General features: G+C 38.6%; 1 long non-coding RNA gene across 3 annotated transcripts in view; it reads left to right on the forward strand.

Annotated features, from left to right (window-relative positions):
* Positions 1 to 16,880, forward strand: part of LOC106507999 — an 84,146-nt gene that overhangs the window by 801 nt on the left and 66,465 nt on the right. The window contains exons 2-5 of one of the 3 annotated variants that reach the window (XR_002338109.1): positions 940 to 1,038; positions 1,630 to 1,722; positions 3,919 to 4,064; positions 6,139 to 6,311. This is a non-coding gene — a long non-coding RNA (uncharacterized LOC106507999). Of the gene's footprint in view, positions 1 to 939; positions 1,039 to 1,629; positions 1,723 to 3,918; positions 4,167 to 6,138; positions 6,312 to 16,880 lie in introns of those variants that run through there. The other 2 variants (XR_002338108.1, XR_001304469.2) reach the window with 2 other exon arrangements.

Here is a 16,880-nt window from a genome sequence, read left to right on the forward strand (position 1 = left end):
CACCCTCTTTCTCCTCTAAAGGCTGAACGTTTACAGTGGTAAACATGATATTCTGTAATCTGGAGTGTGAAGTCATTTCCCCCAGTCCCCTCGCACAGCCCTTCCTCTCTGGCCTTGTCCACGCGAAATCCATAGGATGAAATGCTAAAATTGAACTTTTCCCCCAATACAGCGGTAGCTTTGAAAGCATTTTCTCCACCTCCTTTAAGAAGAGAATTTTCTTCTAGCCAAATGCCCTGAGGGTTTTTAAATCGAGTAGTGTGAATATCAGCTTCAGAATAAGCTTTTAGATGAATGAATGGGAGCCAATGCAGTTAGTTCATCAAGACTGCAGATATCAGATTTTCAAACGTTCGGTATGCGCTCTGCTGTTTTTGTTAATAATCTTGTGTTTATTAATATGCATTGTGCATATGATGAAACTTGAAAATTGTTCCAACATCTCAGTGATCACAACATTTCTAGGAGTTACGGCCATTCAAACGTTGGAATATGTGATATTCAAAACATTAGTTTTTTCTTTTTGTTTTTTGTCTTTTTAGGGCTGCACCCATGGCATTTGGAGGTTCCTAGGCTGGGAGTCATATCCGAGCTGTAGCTGCTGGCCTACACCACAGCCACAGCAACCCCAGATCGGAGCCCCATCTGTGACCTACATCACCACTCACACTCATGGCAACACCGGATCCTTAACCCACTGAGCAAGGCCAGGGATCGAACCTGCATCCTCATGGATGCTAGTCAGATTAGTTTCTGCTCTGCCACAACGGAGCTCCTCAAAACATTAGATTTGATCTCTCATTCTCTAATAAAATCATCCAGCTCAAGGTAGTAACTGCAGCAAGCCACCAAGTAATGTCGAAATGAGGTAAAAAAAAAAAAAAACCTGTTATTTCTCATTGTCCTTATTTTTCCCTTCTCTGTGCCTTTTTTATCTAGATTAATGTGTTGTCTCAGTGTGGAAAGAAAATAATTAAGATCCAGGTATTGAGATCTGTGAACAGAACTATTTTTAAAACTCCAAGCATGAAAAATGAGGTAAACATTTTTTTCAAGAACCTTCATTGTATACCCCAAATCTTATCTGAATCATCACAAATAGTTCATTTCTTTTAACATTAGACAGCTGTTCAGGCTGTGAGGATGTCATGATTCTGGCACTAAATTCTACCTTGGGTTTAGAAACAGGTTAGAAAACCATATATTCAGTACAGTGATGTGTACTAAGTGCGGGAGGGCTTCCTAGGAACCTGAGAGGATGATGAGAGTCAGGTAGAGGACAGGGATGCTGGGTGCAGGAAACACCATTACAAGGAGAGATTACAATAGCCAAGGCCCCTCCAGCCAAGGGAAGGAGGAAACTCCAGGCAGTTCGTGCTGGGGGTGAAGTAATTGTGGTGACTGAGCTAAGGAGGAAAGCAGAGGTCAAATCAGGTAGAGCTTTGCATACCCCATTAAGGAACTCAAACTTTATTTTTTAGGTTGAGTGTATATCAAATTTCAGCCATTTCAGTACAAACTCCTATTTTTTTTTTGCCGTATCTGTGTACTTCCTGGACTATTGTTATTTGCTTAACATTTTTCTTTAAATCACCACTTTTCTTTTTTTTCTTATATTTAACTTAAAAGGAAACATAAGTCACTGCTGTGGATGGAAAGCTAACCACACTTGCTTAAAAAAGAAAAAAGAAAAAGAAAGAAATCATTAAAAGAAATACAATGGTAAGTAAAGCAGTAATATTAAATTCTAGCTGTCTGTCCTGAGGCCCTCCCTTCCTTTGTTAAAAGAGAGATTGGCAAATGCCAGAAAAGGCATTCAGAACTTCACCAAAGTGTGATTTTCTTCTTGGTGTAATCTGAAGGATTGAAAGAATTGTATCATTTATGTGCAGTTTCAAAGCCTGCAAAATAATAAGATATGCTGCTTATGTCTGTCTAAATGTGTGGATAACCACAAAAAGCATGGACACAGGCTGGAAGGATACAGAAGCATAAACTTCAGGACAGCGAAGAGGAAAGAAGAGAAATGAAATGGGAAAGCACCAAGGAGGCTCCAACAATGATAGCTAATTTAATTTTTTTTTTTTTTTTTAAATCTTAAGCCAATGTTGCTAAATGTCTGGAATTAAGTCTGAATCGTTACTAATGGGTGCTAGGGCCAAGGAAACAGGTTTCACCCCAAGGAGCTGCCCATCAATTGCTAGCAACTACACACACATGCTGAAGGTAAATTACCTCCATCTGCTGCCCTGCATCCCCTGTCCTGTCCTGCCCCTTTCTTACCACAATCAGCAAAGCAAACTTTCAGAATGAGAATTGGCAGCACTGATAGGCAGGTGAGATTTCCAAACAGACCAGTCACTGTTCATGGAAATCTATTACTTGAAAGAGGTGCTGATTTCAATCAATAAACAAATTGAAAGCTCCAAGTTACTTCTAATAGAGCCAAAAGAAGTTTTATAATATATATATATTTTACCCTCAGAAGGATAATACAGGACCTTACATTCATAAAGCAACCAGATTATTATGAAAGCAAACTAGTTAGAGAACTATAAGAATATATTTATTGAAATTTTTTTTAATGAGGTGAGCAATAATAAGTAATACTATGCTGCAGATACTCTTATAAACATTGGTATATTAACATTTAATCTTTATAATCTTACAAAATAGGCAATATTATTAGTATATTCATTTTACAGATGAGTAAACTGAAAAATAGAAAAGTTAATTAATTTACTACAGGCAACACAGTAACAAATAGCTGAACCAGGATTGGAACTCAGGCTCTTACTCACCATGCTATACTGACTACATATATTGACTATATATACTGACTAGCTGAACCGAAGGGTGAAGTAGTAAATTAGAAAATTGGGAGTTCCCGTCGTGGCTCAGTGGTTAACGAATCCGACTAGGAACCATGAGATTTCGGGTTCGATCCCTGGCCTCGCTCAGTGGGTTAAGGATCCGGCGTTGCTGTGAGCTGTGGTGTTGGTCGCAGACGCTGCTCAGATCCCACGTCGCTGTGGCTGTGGTGTAGGCTGGCGGCTACAGCCCCGATTAGACCCCTAGCCTGGGAACCTCCATATGCCTCGGGTTCAGCCCTAGAAAATACAAAAAAAAAAAAAAAAAAAAAAAAAAGAAAGAAAGAAAGAAAGAAAAATTGGAATATACCATGGGTATGGCCTAACAAAAAAAAAAAAAAAAAAAGAGGATTGGGCCTAGTTCCCAGATTTCAAGAGAAAAGCTATAGTGATGAGCAATAATTTAAGTAATGTGGAGAATAAATCCAGAAGTTTCAACATTTATCTGATAGGGCAGCTAGAGAACGGATGGAAGGACATACTCAAAGAAGTGATAGAAAATGACCCAGTATCTTAAAGTTAAAATCTCTCCTTTAGTGTATAAGTAAAAATACCACACTTGAACACATCATGAATAAATTTCAGAGCCTCAAGGATACAAAGGCAACTGTAACCAGGTCACCTACTTCTCATCAGCAACAATGGATTCTCATAAATAATGGAAGAATTGTAAAGGAATTGTTTTAACTTAGAATTCTCTACCTAAATTATCATTTGAGAAACAGTACAAAATAATGACTTATTTTCAGATACATAAGGATTCAAATAGTTGATCATCTCTTAAATTTTATTGGAAAGTGTATTCTCCCAAAGAGAAAATTGAATGAAAAAAGAATACATGCAGTACAAAAGACAATGGTCACCAAAGGTAGTGAACTCTGCTACACACTCAGTAATTCCCTTTCTTCTTTACTGGCAGAAATTCTGATTTTGAGGATTTATTCTCCATGTGTTTCAAGAATGTGGGCTCTCCCCCAGAGAAAGAATGAATGTTAACTGGTCTAAACTCATCACAGTAATTCCATTTTCTCTCTTAATGCTTGATTAGACATAAGCATATCATACAACATTAACTAAGGAAGAGTGAAGAGCAGTCTGGTGGGGGTTACAAGAATGGTTTCCCCCTCAAACTACAACAAAGAAAAGAAGGAAGCAAGAAAAGAGAAGAGAGCCAGGAAAAGCTTCCTGCCTGAGGTAGCCCTCCTTCAAGACAGCTCCCAATGAGCTTCATCTTTTGGTATTTATAACCTTGTGTAGTTCCTTCCAACAGAGAATAAACTGGAAATCTTTATTCTCTCTTTTGCCTTGTTTTCTGGGTTTACGTGCTCTAAGGTAGGGTTTCTCAGCCTCAGCACTATTGGCATTTTGGATCTGAAAACTCATGTTGTGGGGGGTTGTCCTGTACAGTGTTAGACACTTAGAAGCATTCCTAGCACCTACTCACCAGAAGCCAATAATTCCTTCCCATTTTGGACAATCAAAAATGTCTCCGGACATTGTCTAATGTCCCCTAGAAAGCAAATCACCCCTAGTTGAGAACCACTGCTCTCCAGGAAGACAGCCACCATGTTCTGCAGACATTCATGCAACTTGCCAGCCACGTAAGCTGCCTCGAAGTGGATCCTCCAGCCCAGTCAAGCTTTTGACTGACTACAGTCCCTGCTGTCTCTAACTGCAATGTCATGAGAGATCCTGAGCTAGGTCCAGCCAGCCAAGCTGCTTCCAAATCCCTGACCCACAGAAACCATGATATATAACAAATGTTGTTGTTATAAAATCACTTGAGGGAGTTCCTGCTGTGGCTCAGTGATAACAAACCCATCTATTATCCATGAGGATGCAGGTTCGATTCCTGGCCTCGCTCAGTGGGTTAAGGACCCGGTGTTGCCATGAGCTGCGGTGTAGGTTGCAGAGGCAGTTTGGATATGGCATTGCTGTGGCTGTGGTGTAGGCTGGCAGCTCTAGCTCTGATTCGACCCCTAGCCTGGGAACTTCCATGTGCTGTGGGTGTGGCCCTTAAAAAGGAAAAAAAAAGGAGAAGATGAAAAGCACTTGGACCCTTAATCACATCATTGAGCCACTAAAGAAATCCAGGAACAGTCTACCTCTGAACTTCTTTTTATGTGACATAAGCTTTTCTCTTTTCGTTTAAGCTATCTTTACTTGTATATTCTGTTACTGGCAGCCAAACACTTCCTACTAGAGAAAAGAAAAATTAAAACTTTGAGTTGCATCTTCTTTATTGCTGATTCATAAAATAAAAAGAAAATGATAATATAAAACTAAAATAATCTTATCATGAGGATAAACAAAAAGCAGAGAGAGAAGAGTATGTTAAGGTTTTTGTCTTATTTAGAGATATTATATAGATATTTTCTCTAAACAGAAAAAAAATGAGACAATTATGTATGATAAATATAAGGGTCACCATATAGGCAAGTGTAAGTTAGATATTTTAAGTTACAGACTACTTGAGTAGGAAAAATGGAAGAAGGATAACTTGACGAATTCAATAAAATGAAGACAAGAAAAAATGTAAACCAGAATATGTAGTATAAAGGACATGTTTCTGGAATGGTGGGTCCCATGTAGCATCTATTCTGCTTTTGTGTACTGTGATAGGTAAACTAATGCCCTCCCCTGCCAAAGATGCTCATGTTCCAACCTGCAAAACCAGTGAATATGTTACCTTACAAGGCAAAATGGTCTTTGTGAGTGTGATTAAGGAGTTTGAGATGGGGAGATACTCTGAATTAAGCAGAGTGGGCGCAATGTAATCACAGAGGTCTTTCAAAGTGAAAGAGAGAGGTAGAAGAGGAGTCAAAATAGAGAAGCAATGACATGGAAGAAAGGCACAGAGAAATAGAACATTGCTGGATTTGAACATGAAGGACGGGAGCCATAAGCCAAAGAATGTGGGCAGCCCCCAGAAGCTGGAAAGACAAGGAAATGGGTTCTCTCCTAGAGCCTTAAACAAGGAGTACAGGTCTGCAATTTTAGCCCAGGAGGACCCCTTTTGCCATCAGTCCTCTAAACTGTAAGATAATAAATTTGTGTTTTTTAAAGCCATTTAATTTTTAGTAATTTGTCACAGCAGTGGGGGGGGGGGGCTAATAAAACTTCCTGTATCCATATTTCCTTTTTTTTCCAGGCCAGGGAGCAAACCCAAACCACAGCAGTGACAATGTCAAATCCTTAACCACTAGGCCACCAGAGAACTCCCATCCATATTTCCTTTTGAATAATGTCTCTTTCTCCTTCGTTACAGATTGTTAGAGCTGTTCCTTGGGTTTTCTGCCCATTGGTATCCAAAGGGTGAAAGGAGTCTGAAATTAGAACCATAGAAGGCACTTTCACAGAAACCTGGAAGTGAAGAAAAATGGCAACAGACTGAAAACTGTTAGTCATCATTCGTACCAATCATGGCACCCCAACCAAAAGGTATTTACTAAAGTCTTTTCCTCCTTTCTATTTCTCAGAAGTTGCCTTTTCTGTGTCCATTTCCAAGCTTGGTCTCTGTGCTAGTTATCTATTACTGTGTCACAAACTATCTTAAGGCTCAGTGATATAAAACAATAGTTATTTCTTTTGCTCATATCTGTCATCTGGGCAGAGTTTGGTGGGAAAGGTTCATTGCTCCACAGAGTATAAGCTAGGGCTGAGAACCTATTTCCAAAATGGTTCACTCACACACCTAGCAAATTTGGTTCTGGACTGTGCTGACTGCTCAGTCAAGGCTGGTGGCTGGAAGCTTTTGTTCCTCTCCAGGTTGGCCTCTCCATGGGCTGTTGGGGCTTCTCTGTGGCATGGTAGCTGAGTTCCAAGAACAGGACCCAGATAGAAGGTGGATCAACTTTTATGGCCTTTGCTCAGAAATCCTGTTACTTTAATTCTGCCATTGTCACAAATCTACCCAAATTTAAAAGGAAGACACATACATCCCAGCTTTTGATGGGAGGAGTATCTAAGTCACATTGTAGAAGAACATGTCGGACAGAAGTAATTGTTGCAGTATTTTTGGAAACTAAAATCTAGCACATCCTTCCAGCTATATTATCAATTCTCTGATCTCAGTATCAGTGTCTTTTGTTCATGTTAACTGGAGTTGGTTTCTGCTGTTGCTTGCAACCGCAAAATAAAGTACTAGGCATAAGCATAAACACATCAGAATAAGTGTAAATGTTTAAATTCTCTTTTTAGAATCAGAGTATATAAAAACAAAGCATGACAACCCCAGTAGGCTAAGAATACACAGAATGAAATAATGCCATTTGCAGCAACCTAGATGGCCTTAGAGATCATCTTACTAAATGAAATAAGTCAAAGACAAATATCATATGATATCACTTATATGTAAAATTTTAGAAATGATGCAAATGAACTTATTAACAAAACAGAAACAGACTGAACATACCTTGAAAACAAACTTATGGTTACCAAAGGGGAAAGGTGGGGGGAGGGGTATATTAGGAGTTTGGGATTAACGTAACAAACTACTATATATAAAATAGATGATCAACAAGGACCTACTGTATAGCACAGAGAATTCTATTCAACATTCTGTAATAACCTGTATGGGAAAAAAATCTGAAAGAGAATCGATATACGTATAACTGAATTACTTTGATATATACCTGAAACTAACACAACATTGTAAATCAACTATATAATATAAAATAAAAATCAAATTAATGGAGTTCCCCTCGTGGTGCAGTGGTTAACAAATCCGACTAAGAACCATGAGGTTGAGGGTTCGATCCCTGGCCTTGCTCAGTGGGTTCACGATCCGGTGTTGCCTTGAGCTGTGGTGTAGGTTGCAGAGGCGGCTTGGATCCCGTGTTGCTGTGGCTGTGGTGTAGGCCGGTGGCTACAGCTCTGATTCGACCTAGCCTGGGAAACTCCATATGCCGTGGGAGCAGCCCAAGAAATGGCAAAAAAAAAAAAAAGACAAAAAAAATCAAATTAAAATAAAAATCAAATTAAAAAAAAACTAAGAATATACAAATCTGCCATAGGGAATTGATAAAATTTGCCCAGGCTACAAAGCACAGGGTTTCATAATTTCCAGAAGGCAGCATATTCTCAAACCACATTACCAAAATATTTCAATATTCATGTCACAGATTTATTTAAAGAGAGTCAGAATTCTTACACTTTCTTCTCTAGAATCACTTTTGTCTCTCCCTGAACTTAAACTTACTCCTAGGAACCCAATCAGAAATTTATCATCATCTTAAACAGCTCTTCCTTGCAGAATACATCTACAATTCCCCTTTATCCAGTTACACACCCTATCCTCTAGCTTCCTGGTAGCTTTTATTAATATCATCACTGTGTGCAGTCTCACGCAGATGCCATTTCTGTCCATTGGTGACAGTCTTTTCTCATTTCCAATTGGTTTTCTCTCTTACCCTTTCTTCCTTCCCTTCCCATGATGGACCTCAAAGTGTCTAGAAGCCTGAAATTCAATGTATTGTATTCCATGCACTGTGATCTGAGGTGAAGAGCATGGTCCTTGGAGTTGAACTGCCTGAGATCAGATCCTAAAACAGAAGAGGAAAAATAGTATAGTTGTTTTATAGTTGTCATTTCTTATCCAGATAGATAATGAGTAGTTTTATTTTTAACCCAGTTACCTTGGAATAATAATGCCAAGTGACTATATCTCTTTTGTATTAAATGGGTTCAGAGCAATTTTCCTATCTAGCACTTTTTCTTTTTTTTCTTTTCTTTCTTTTTTTTTTTTTTTTTTTTGCAAGGGGTTGGGGGTGGTGGTGGAAGCCTCACCTGCAGCATAGGGAAGTTCCCAGGCTAGGGGTTGAATTGGAGCTGCAACTGCATGCCTACACCACAGCCATGGCAATGCCAGATCCTTAACCCTCTGAATGAGGCCAGGGATCAAACCCACATCCTCATGAATACTAGTTGGGTTCTTAACCTCCTGAGCCACAACAGAACTCCTAGCACCTTTTAATACAAATGGCAAACTTAACACTTTATCTAAAATATCAGTATTACATTTCCCCAAATATGGAAAACTATTTTTACTAAAAATTTGGCAAGCCCTTTCAAAACAGCATTTTCTGTTTTCATTCTTTGAGAAATTTCTAACAACAAACATATATATAAATTTTAGTATGCAGCTGTAAGCCTTCAATATTTATTGTAAAATTTTGTTTATAATTTTTTTGGAAGTTGCTTGATCTTCTTAAATCCTAAAGCAATTTTAGTTTTAATTATATTCTAGCCAAATAATGGAATTTTCAGCTTGTTTCTTCCTCAGTGTTTTCAGGACCTAACCTAGTGTCTTGCAACAGTTAGCATTCCATACATGTCTGGTCAATGACCAAATATACTGTAATAGAAATGATAAAAGGACATCTATTCTGACCACCAGGGCTTGTCTGGACCATGTCAAAAGCCTGTGGTGCATCACTTCCTGCTAGCTATCTCAATTAGTTTCCATTTTTTCTACAGAACTTTTCTACAGAACCATATCCTGTTTAATTGTAGATTCTAAACCTCCCTTACCTCACCAAATACAAATACTTTTCCAAGTTTTAGTTCATGTCCATATATTCGAATGGCATAACTCCACAGGTTAGCCTGGAGCTGGGAGAGGCGAGGAGCAGCCCAGCTGGATCTTGACATGAAGTCATAAGGTACATAAACATTTTTATCAGACTTTTAAAGCTGGAAGGAACCTTTGAGATAAGGTCCAACCCTCTCATTTTACAGATAAGGAAACCAAGGTCCAGAGACACTATGTATGTGACTTGCTCAATGTCACAGAGTTAGTACAGGAAAAGGCTTTGGGAACTCAAGGCTTTGTGGTTAAAAAAAAAAAAAAGCAAGGCTGTACTTACTGTTATTGTTTTCCTCAAGATTCTTGATTGACTGTTCTTTCTACCATACATAATGCACCTCAGATACAATCCACTCGTGCTGTGCTTTTTATCTAAAGGAAACTGTAAAGGATACATCTGATCATATTTCCCTTAATATGTGGGCTGCCCGAGATCTCTAAGCTAAATGAGTGTGTATGTCATGCATGGTATTGATATTAGTGTGGGAGGAAGTGCCAAAAAATGGAGCCTAGAAACTTGTCTGAATGGGCTGTAAGCCAGAGAACCCAGGAGACAAAACAAGGAATGAGGAATTACTTTGGTCACTTGGCCAAAGAGTACAAACCTCTCTAGAGATTTAACAAACTCTTTTCATACAATTACATGGATGACTTGTGAGATCTATACTGGAATACGTGTTATCTCTCTTATAGCACTTAAGATGCTGTATTGCAGTTTTGGTGGGGTTTTTTTCCTCCTTGAATCTGTTGAGCCCAAGAAACTTTTCTATTTCTCTAGTACACAGCATAATGCCTGAAGTAAAGTGGGTGCTTATAAAATTAATTAATAGGAGTTCCTGTCGTGGCGCAGCAGAAACGAATCTGACTAGGAACCATGAGGTTGAGGGTTTGATTCCCTGGCCTCGCTTACTGAGTTAAGGATCTGGCGTTGCTGTGGTTATGGCATAGGCTGGCAGCTGTAGCTTCGATTAGACCCCTAGCCTGGGAACCTCCATATGCTGTGGTTAATAAATAAATAAAATTAATAAATCAGAGTAGAGAAGTAACTGGTAAAGGTGGACAGAACTGGCCACTGTGAAGCCAGAAATTTGGGATAAGTCTTTTGAGCCCTCTAGGTGTCAACATTTTTTGTTAGATTCTACATGACTAGCTGATTCTAAGAACAAACCAAGACTAGACTAGATGGTATCAAAAAATGATAATAAAAATCAATTCTGTGTCTACCCTTCTCATCCATTCACCCAAGGAGTATAAATACATTCACTCATTAATAGATCCATTTATCAAAAACATGCATTGAATACAGGGACCATCAAAATGGTTTCTGCTTTTATTTTGGCAGTGTTTCTAAAAGTGTGGCCCCTGGGTTCTTGTGTCAAAAAGAGGTGTTGAGCTTAATTAATACATAGATTCCCAGAATATTGAGGAAGCAGGGCTTGGGAATCTTCACTTTTAAGCAGGCAGCCTCCAGATGATTTTTTTCCCATTCCCAAATATTTTTTGAGCATCTTTGATGGGCCAGGCCTTTACTTGGACCAAAGGAATAATGAAAGTTGGTTATATTTCGTTTTGGGCTGCTATAACAAAATACCATAGATTAGATGGTTTACAAACAACATAAATTTATTTCTCATAGTTGTAGAGGCTGGGAAGTCTCAGATCCAGGTGCCTACAGATGTAGAGTCTGCTTCCTCACAGAGAGCCATCTTCTCATTTGTATCCTCCAATGGCAGAAAGGACAAGCTAGCTCTTTGGGGTCTTTTCTATAACAGGTCATAATCTCAGTCATGAAAGCTTCACCCTTATGACCTAGTCACCTCTAAAAGACTTCATCGCCTTGGAGATTAGAATTTCAACATAGGAATTTGAGGGACAGAGGGCACAAACATTCAGTTCATATCAACATGAGACAAATCCACTCTCATAAATGAACATAAAGTAATTTAGGTTAAATGTAAGATGTCAGAAAAGCTGAGGGGGTGGAAGGAATTAAGGACAGAGCCCAGTTTATGAAGAAAAAGAAATAGTATCCAATAGCTGGTTAGACAGAGGTTCTAGACATTTACAGATGTTGTTAGTGATCTCTCAATGAAAAAGGCCAAGAGGTGTTCCTGTTGCGGCTCAGTGGTCATGTACCTGACTAGTATCCATGAGGATGTGGGTTCAATCCCTGGCCTTGTTCAGTGGGTTAAGGTATCCAGCATTGCCGTGAGCTGTGGTGTAAGTCACGGATGTGGCTTGGATCCTATGTTGTGGCTGTGGTGTAGGCTGGGGGCTACAGCTCTGATTTGACCCCTAGCCTGGGAATTTCCATATGTTGAGGGTATGGCTCTGAAAGAAAGAAAGAAAGAAAGAAAGAAAGAAAGAAAGAAAGAAAGAAAGAAAGAAAGAAAGAAAGGAAGGAAGGAAGGAAGGAAGGAAGGAAGGAAGGAAGGAAGGAAGAAAGAAAGAAAGAAAGAAAGAAAGAAAGAAAGAAAGAAAGAAAGAAAGAAAGAAAGAAAGAAAGAAAGAAAGAAAGAAAGAAAAAGTCCCAGAAAAGTTGTTTAGAATACTTAGTCTTCTAGTATGCACATCACTGGCTTCTACAGTCAACAGCATATCAGCAGAGTTATTATTTATCTCTCTCCCCTCCCCAAGCTTTTTTTTTCTTTGCTAAAATATTTTAAAACAAATCTTTGACATCATGTCATTTCACCTCTAAATATTCCAACATGTATCTCAAAGAAAGATGGATTTGGGTGTGGGCTGGGCATAGTGATGTGTTCCAAAGCATAAAGCATGAAAGGGAGACAAAGTGACTTTACAGTAGAGGAATGTAGCAGACTAGCTTGGCCAAGTCATCAAGCTTAACATGATCAGTGATAAGTCATTGATAGAATGTACTTCTGACAAGATATAAGGAGAAAGGTACTAGTAAAATTTTAGTAAAGTATGTTGTTTAGTTAATAGTAATGTGCTAATATTCATTCTTTAGTTGTGATAAATATACTAGAGTAACACAAGATGTTCATAGTTGGGGAACCTTAGTATGGGGTATATAGGAATTATATACTATCTTTACAACTTTTTGGTAGACCTAAAACAATTCTAAATTTGTAAGTTTATTATAAAAATGGAGGAGTGTAATAAATTGAATAAGCTAGAAGAAATGTATATGCCAAAGTTCGATTTGCTGGTATTCTCATAATACTAGCAAACCAAATTCAAAAGCTTGTTAAAAAAATCATACACTATGGGAGTAACCTGTGGTCTAGTGGTAATGATCTGGGCACTGCTGTAGCCCAGGTTCAATCTCTGGTCTGTGAACTGAGAGCCCACATCAATCTGCTGCATATCACAGCCAAAAAAAAAAATCATACACCATAGTCAACTGGGATTTGGGATTTATCCCTAGAATGCAGGAATAGTTCAATAGATCCAGATAAATAAATGTGATATACAACATTAACAAAATGAGAGATAAAAACCATTTGATTATCTCAGTAGATGAAAAGCATTTAGCAAAATAAAATATCCTATGATAAAGAAAAATCTCAAAAACTTAGGTATAGAAGGAAAATACCCCAACATAATAAAGGTCACATGTGACAAGCCCACAGTTAACATCACACTTAACAGTGAATATTTAAGACAAGCGGGTGATATCTACAACAACAAAATATCTAAAAATGAAATTAAACTGTCCCATTTACAATAGCATCAAAAACAATAAAACACTTAGGAATAAATTTAACCAAGCATGTGAAAGATCTAAACACTGAACACTACTAAGATTTTAATGAAACAAATATAAAAAGGTACAACAAAATGGCAAGCTATCCTGTGTTCATGGATCAGAAGAATTTAATATTGGTGAAGTGTCCATGCTACTCAAAATCATCTATAGGTTCAGTGCAAATTCTATCAAAATTCTAATGACATTTTTTACAGAAATTGAAAATAAAATTCTAAAATTTACGTGGAGCAACAAAAGACCCTGAATAGCCAAAGCAATCCTGAGAAAGAAGAGCAAAGCTGGAGATACCATGCTTCCTGATTTCAAACTATATTACAAAGCTTTATTAATCAAAAAAGTATGATACTGTTTTAAAATCAGGCCCACCAGACCTGTGTTTAGGGAGACAAAGATAGGTCAAGTTTGAACTTAGGAACATATAGTGCAAGGAACTTTGCAATATTACAATTTCCATTTTACAAATAGGAAACTGAGAATTAGGTAAATAATGCCTCCAGAGTAATATGCAGCTTGTATCTATTCAGTCAGGTTTCCACACAAGGCTTGCCTGAATTTAAAACTCACAGTTTTTTTTTTTTTCTTCAAATTACACTGCTGGTCTTTACACTGTGCATAAGGGAACCACCTAGGCATGGTTGGCTCTAGCAGTGTGGGGGTAAGTAGTACCTTCAGCCCATTAGTTGTATATATTTATATGATTTCTTCTTTAGAATTTGCAGTTACTCTGTGCAGTTACTCTGTGGCAATGAAATAGAGGGTTTTTCTCCTTAAACGTCTTTACTATGATCGACCCACAACCTTGGTGGCATTCTTCCTGCACCTGAGAAAGCATGATGGCTTTCAAAAGGTTTGGGGACACTAGTTTAGATCTGAAACCTCTATGTATAGGGTGGTATCTGTATACATTTTTGAATGTCTAATTATTAATACACTATTAATGCATAATTACACTTTAAACTACCATGAATACATCTTCTCAAATGGCTTTGAACTGACCTTCCATTTAAAATATTTTTTAAAGAAAGCTTATTTGGTTGGTAGATACAAACTATTGCAGTTGGAATGGGTAAGAGTGAGATCCCGTTGTATAGCACAGGGAACTGTATCTAATCACTTGTGATGGAACATGATAGAGGATAATGTGAGAAAAAGAATGTACGTATATGTATAACAGGGTCACTTGGCTATATAGCAGAAATTGACAGAACATTGTAAATCAACTATAACAAAAAAAATTTTTTTAACCTAAGAGCTGATTTAAAATTTCTGAATGTTTTCAGATATGATTTTGAGTTTATCATAATGTAAAAATATTATAATTTTAATTAAGGATTGAAATTTAATATCTTGGATTTCGAGATTGGCCCTATCTTCTAGTCATTCACTTGGTGACTTGGTGAAACCATGTCAGACTGCACTCTGATGGCTGCAACAGGAGACTGTTGGAACATTTAAAACCTGGGCATCCAAAATCAAACGAGAAATCTACTGTGTTATTGCTGAGCTAACTTGGGGGTAGAAATCACGTCTTCCATAGCTGAGACATATCTTACACATGTGGAAAAATATTCCCATCTCCAGTTTGTTTGTTTTTTTTGAAAAATCAAATGGTGAAAAAAATGATTACAAAAAAACAATTCCCCCTGTACGCTTTACACTTCAAAAACGATATCACTTTCATTACTGAGTCATTCAAACTTCCTAAGTCTTGCTTTTTAAGTGAAATGACCAATCACTAACCTATTTTCTTTTCCATCCCACCATCGACAGCAAGATCAACAACTCAGAAATAGTCTTTGGTGAAACTGCAAAGTAGGCGAGGTTCTTCTGTGGCTTTCTTCTCCCTTCCTCTCGTTGTCTCCCGGTTCCTCTGAGCCCATGGACTTGTGGGATATTTTGATCCCCAAGGCTATTCTTCCTTAAAGAATCCAGAACCAAAATTACTCTTTCCTTCCCTTTCTGACAAACCCCCATCTTTTCCTGCTTCTGACCTCAACTGGGTGCTGCAGTCTGTCCTTTCATTTATTTCTAGTTCACGCCTTATCACATTCCCCAGCTTCTGGTCCCAGTGTTTTCCTGCCTTCCAGCTTCCATCACACACACCCAACCTGGCAATCTATGGAGGCAGGCAGCTGGTTTGCTGCCACTCACAACGTGTTCTATGTAAATGGAGTCCCCAGAGTTGTGCCCAGTGAACAGAGTGGGAATGAAGCGCCAAGGTGTGGAAAGTCACTGAGGCCACCCAAAAGGAAAGCCCACAGCTGAACTCCAGTCCTCATCAAGACTTCATTTCTGCCTCCACCTTAGCATCTTCATTCACTGTAAAGTGCACCATGTGGATTTAGATAGACCTGGGTTTGGATGGTGACATTGCCACTTCCTAGCCACACAACCTTTGGAAAGTTACTTAAGTTTTCTTAGAAGAATGGAATAGGGAGTTCCCATCGTGGCACAGTGGAAACAAATCTGACTAGGAACCATGAGGTTGTGGGTTTGATCCCTGGCCTCGCTAAGTGGGTTAAGGATCTGGCATTGCAGTGAGTCGTGGTGTAAGTCGAAGACGCAGCTTGGATCTGGTGTTGCTGTGGCTGTGGTTCCCGAGCCTGGGAACCTCCATATACCATGGGCATGGCCCTATAAAGACAAAAGACAAAAAAAAAAAAAAAAAAAAGGAATAATAATAACACTTACCTCCAGTGTTGTTGTATGGGCTAAATGTGAAAATGTCTACAAGATAATGTCTTGGTCCTGGGGCAGGCTTAGTCAAACATACTTGTTGATGTAAGTCTTAAGTCTAAGGCTGAAGTTCCACCTTCGAAGTCCACAAAATCCCTCTGCAAACTGTTTAGAAATTGTCTTTATACTGATTTGTTCTCCATACTGTTTTAATTTTTCTCCATACTTCTCTGAACACATTTTATTATATTGAGAGTTGGAATTCAATTAAAGCAGTCCTTGATGCCTGAAATGATCAAACTATTAATACAGAAAAATCTTGCTCAAAGGTTCCTTGCCCACTCTCTACTGTATTTTTGTCTTTGTGTCTCCTATCCTGTGCTCTTTTCACCCCATATTCTTTATTCATAATAATACTCATAATAATTACCAATTATGAAATGTGTTTCTTTTCTTTTTTCTTTTGTCTTTTTGGGGCCACACCCGCAGCATAGGAAAGTTCCCAGGCTAGGGGTCAAATCAGAGCTACAGCTGCTGGCCTATACCACAGCCACAGCAACACCAGATCCAAGCCATGTCTGCGATCTACACCACAGCTCATGGCAATGCCAGATCCTTAACTCACTGAGTGAAACCCTCATCCTCATGGATACTAGTCAGGTTTGTTACTGCTGAGCCACGATGGGAACTCCACTAAATGTGTTTCGTGTCAGACACTTTTTGAGTTGCCTGATTGAGTCTTCACAGTGGGTTGGCATTTTTATTTCCTCATCTGAGGAAACTGAGGGCAGGAGTTTTTAAATACATTGCCTGAGATTTCAAAACATGTAATGTTGAATTCAGGGATACCTCATTCTAAAACCCATTCCTGGAGTTCCCGTTGTGGCTCAGTGGTTAACGAATCTGACTAGGAACCATGAGGTTTCAGGTTCCATCCCTGGCCTGGCTCAGTGGGTTAAGGATCCGGCGTTGCTGTGAGCTGTGGTGTAGGTCGCAGATGTGGCTCAGATCC

Source organism: Sus scrofa, chromosome 13 (assembly GCF_000003025.6).
Source record: "Sus scrofa isolate TJ Tabasco breed Duroc chromosome 13, Sscrofa11.1, whole genome shotgun sequence".
Taxonomy (NCBI): Eukaryota; Metazoa; Chordata; class Mammalia; order Artiodactyla; family Suidae; genus Sus; species Sus scrofa.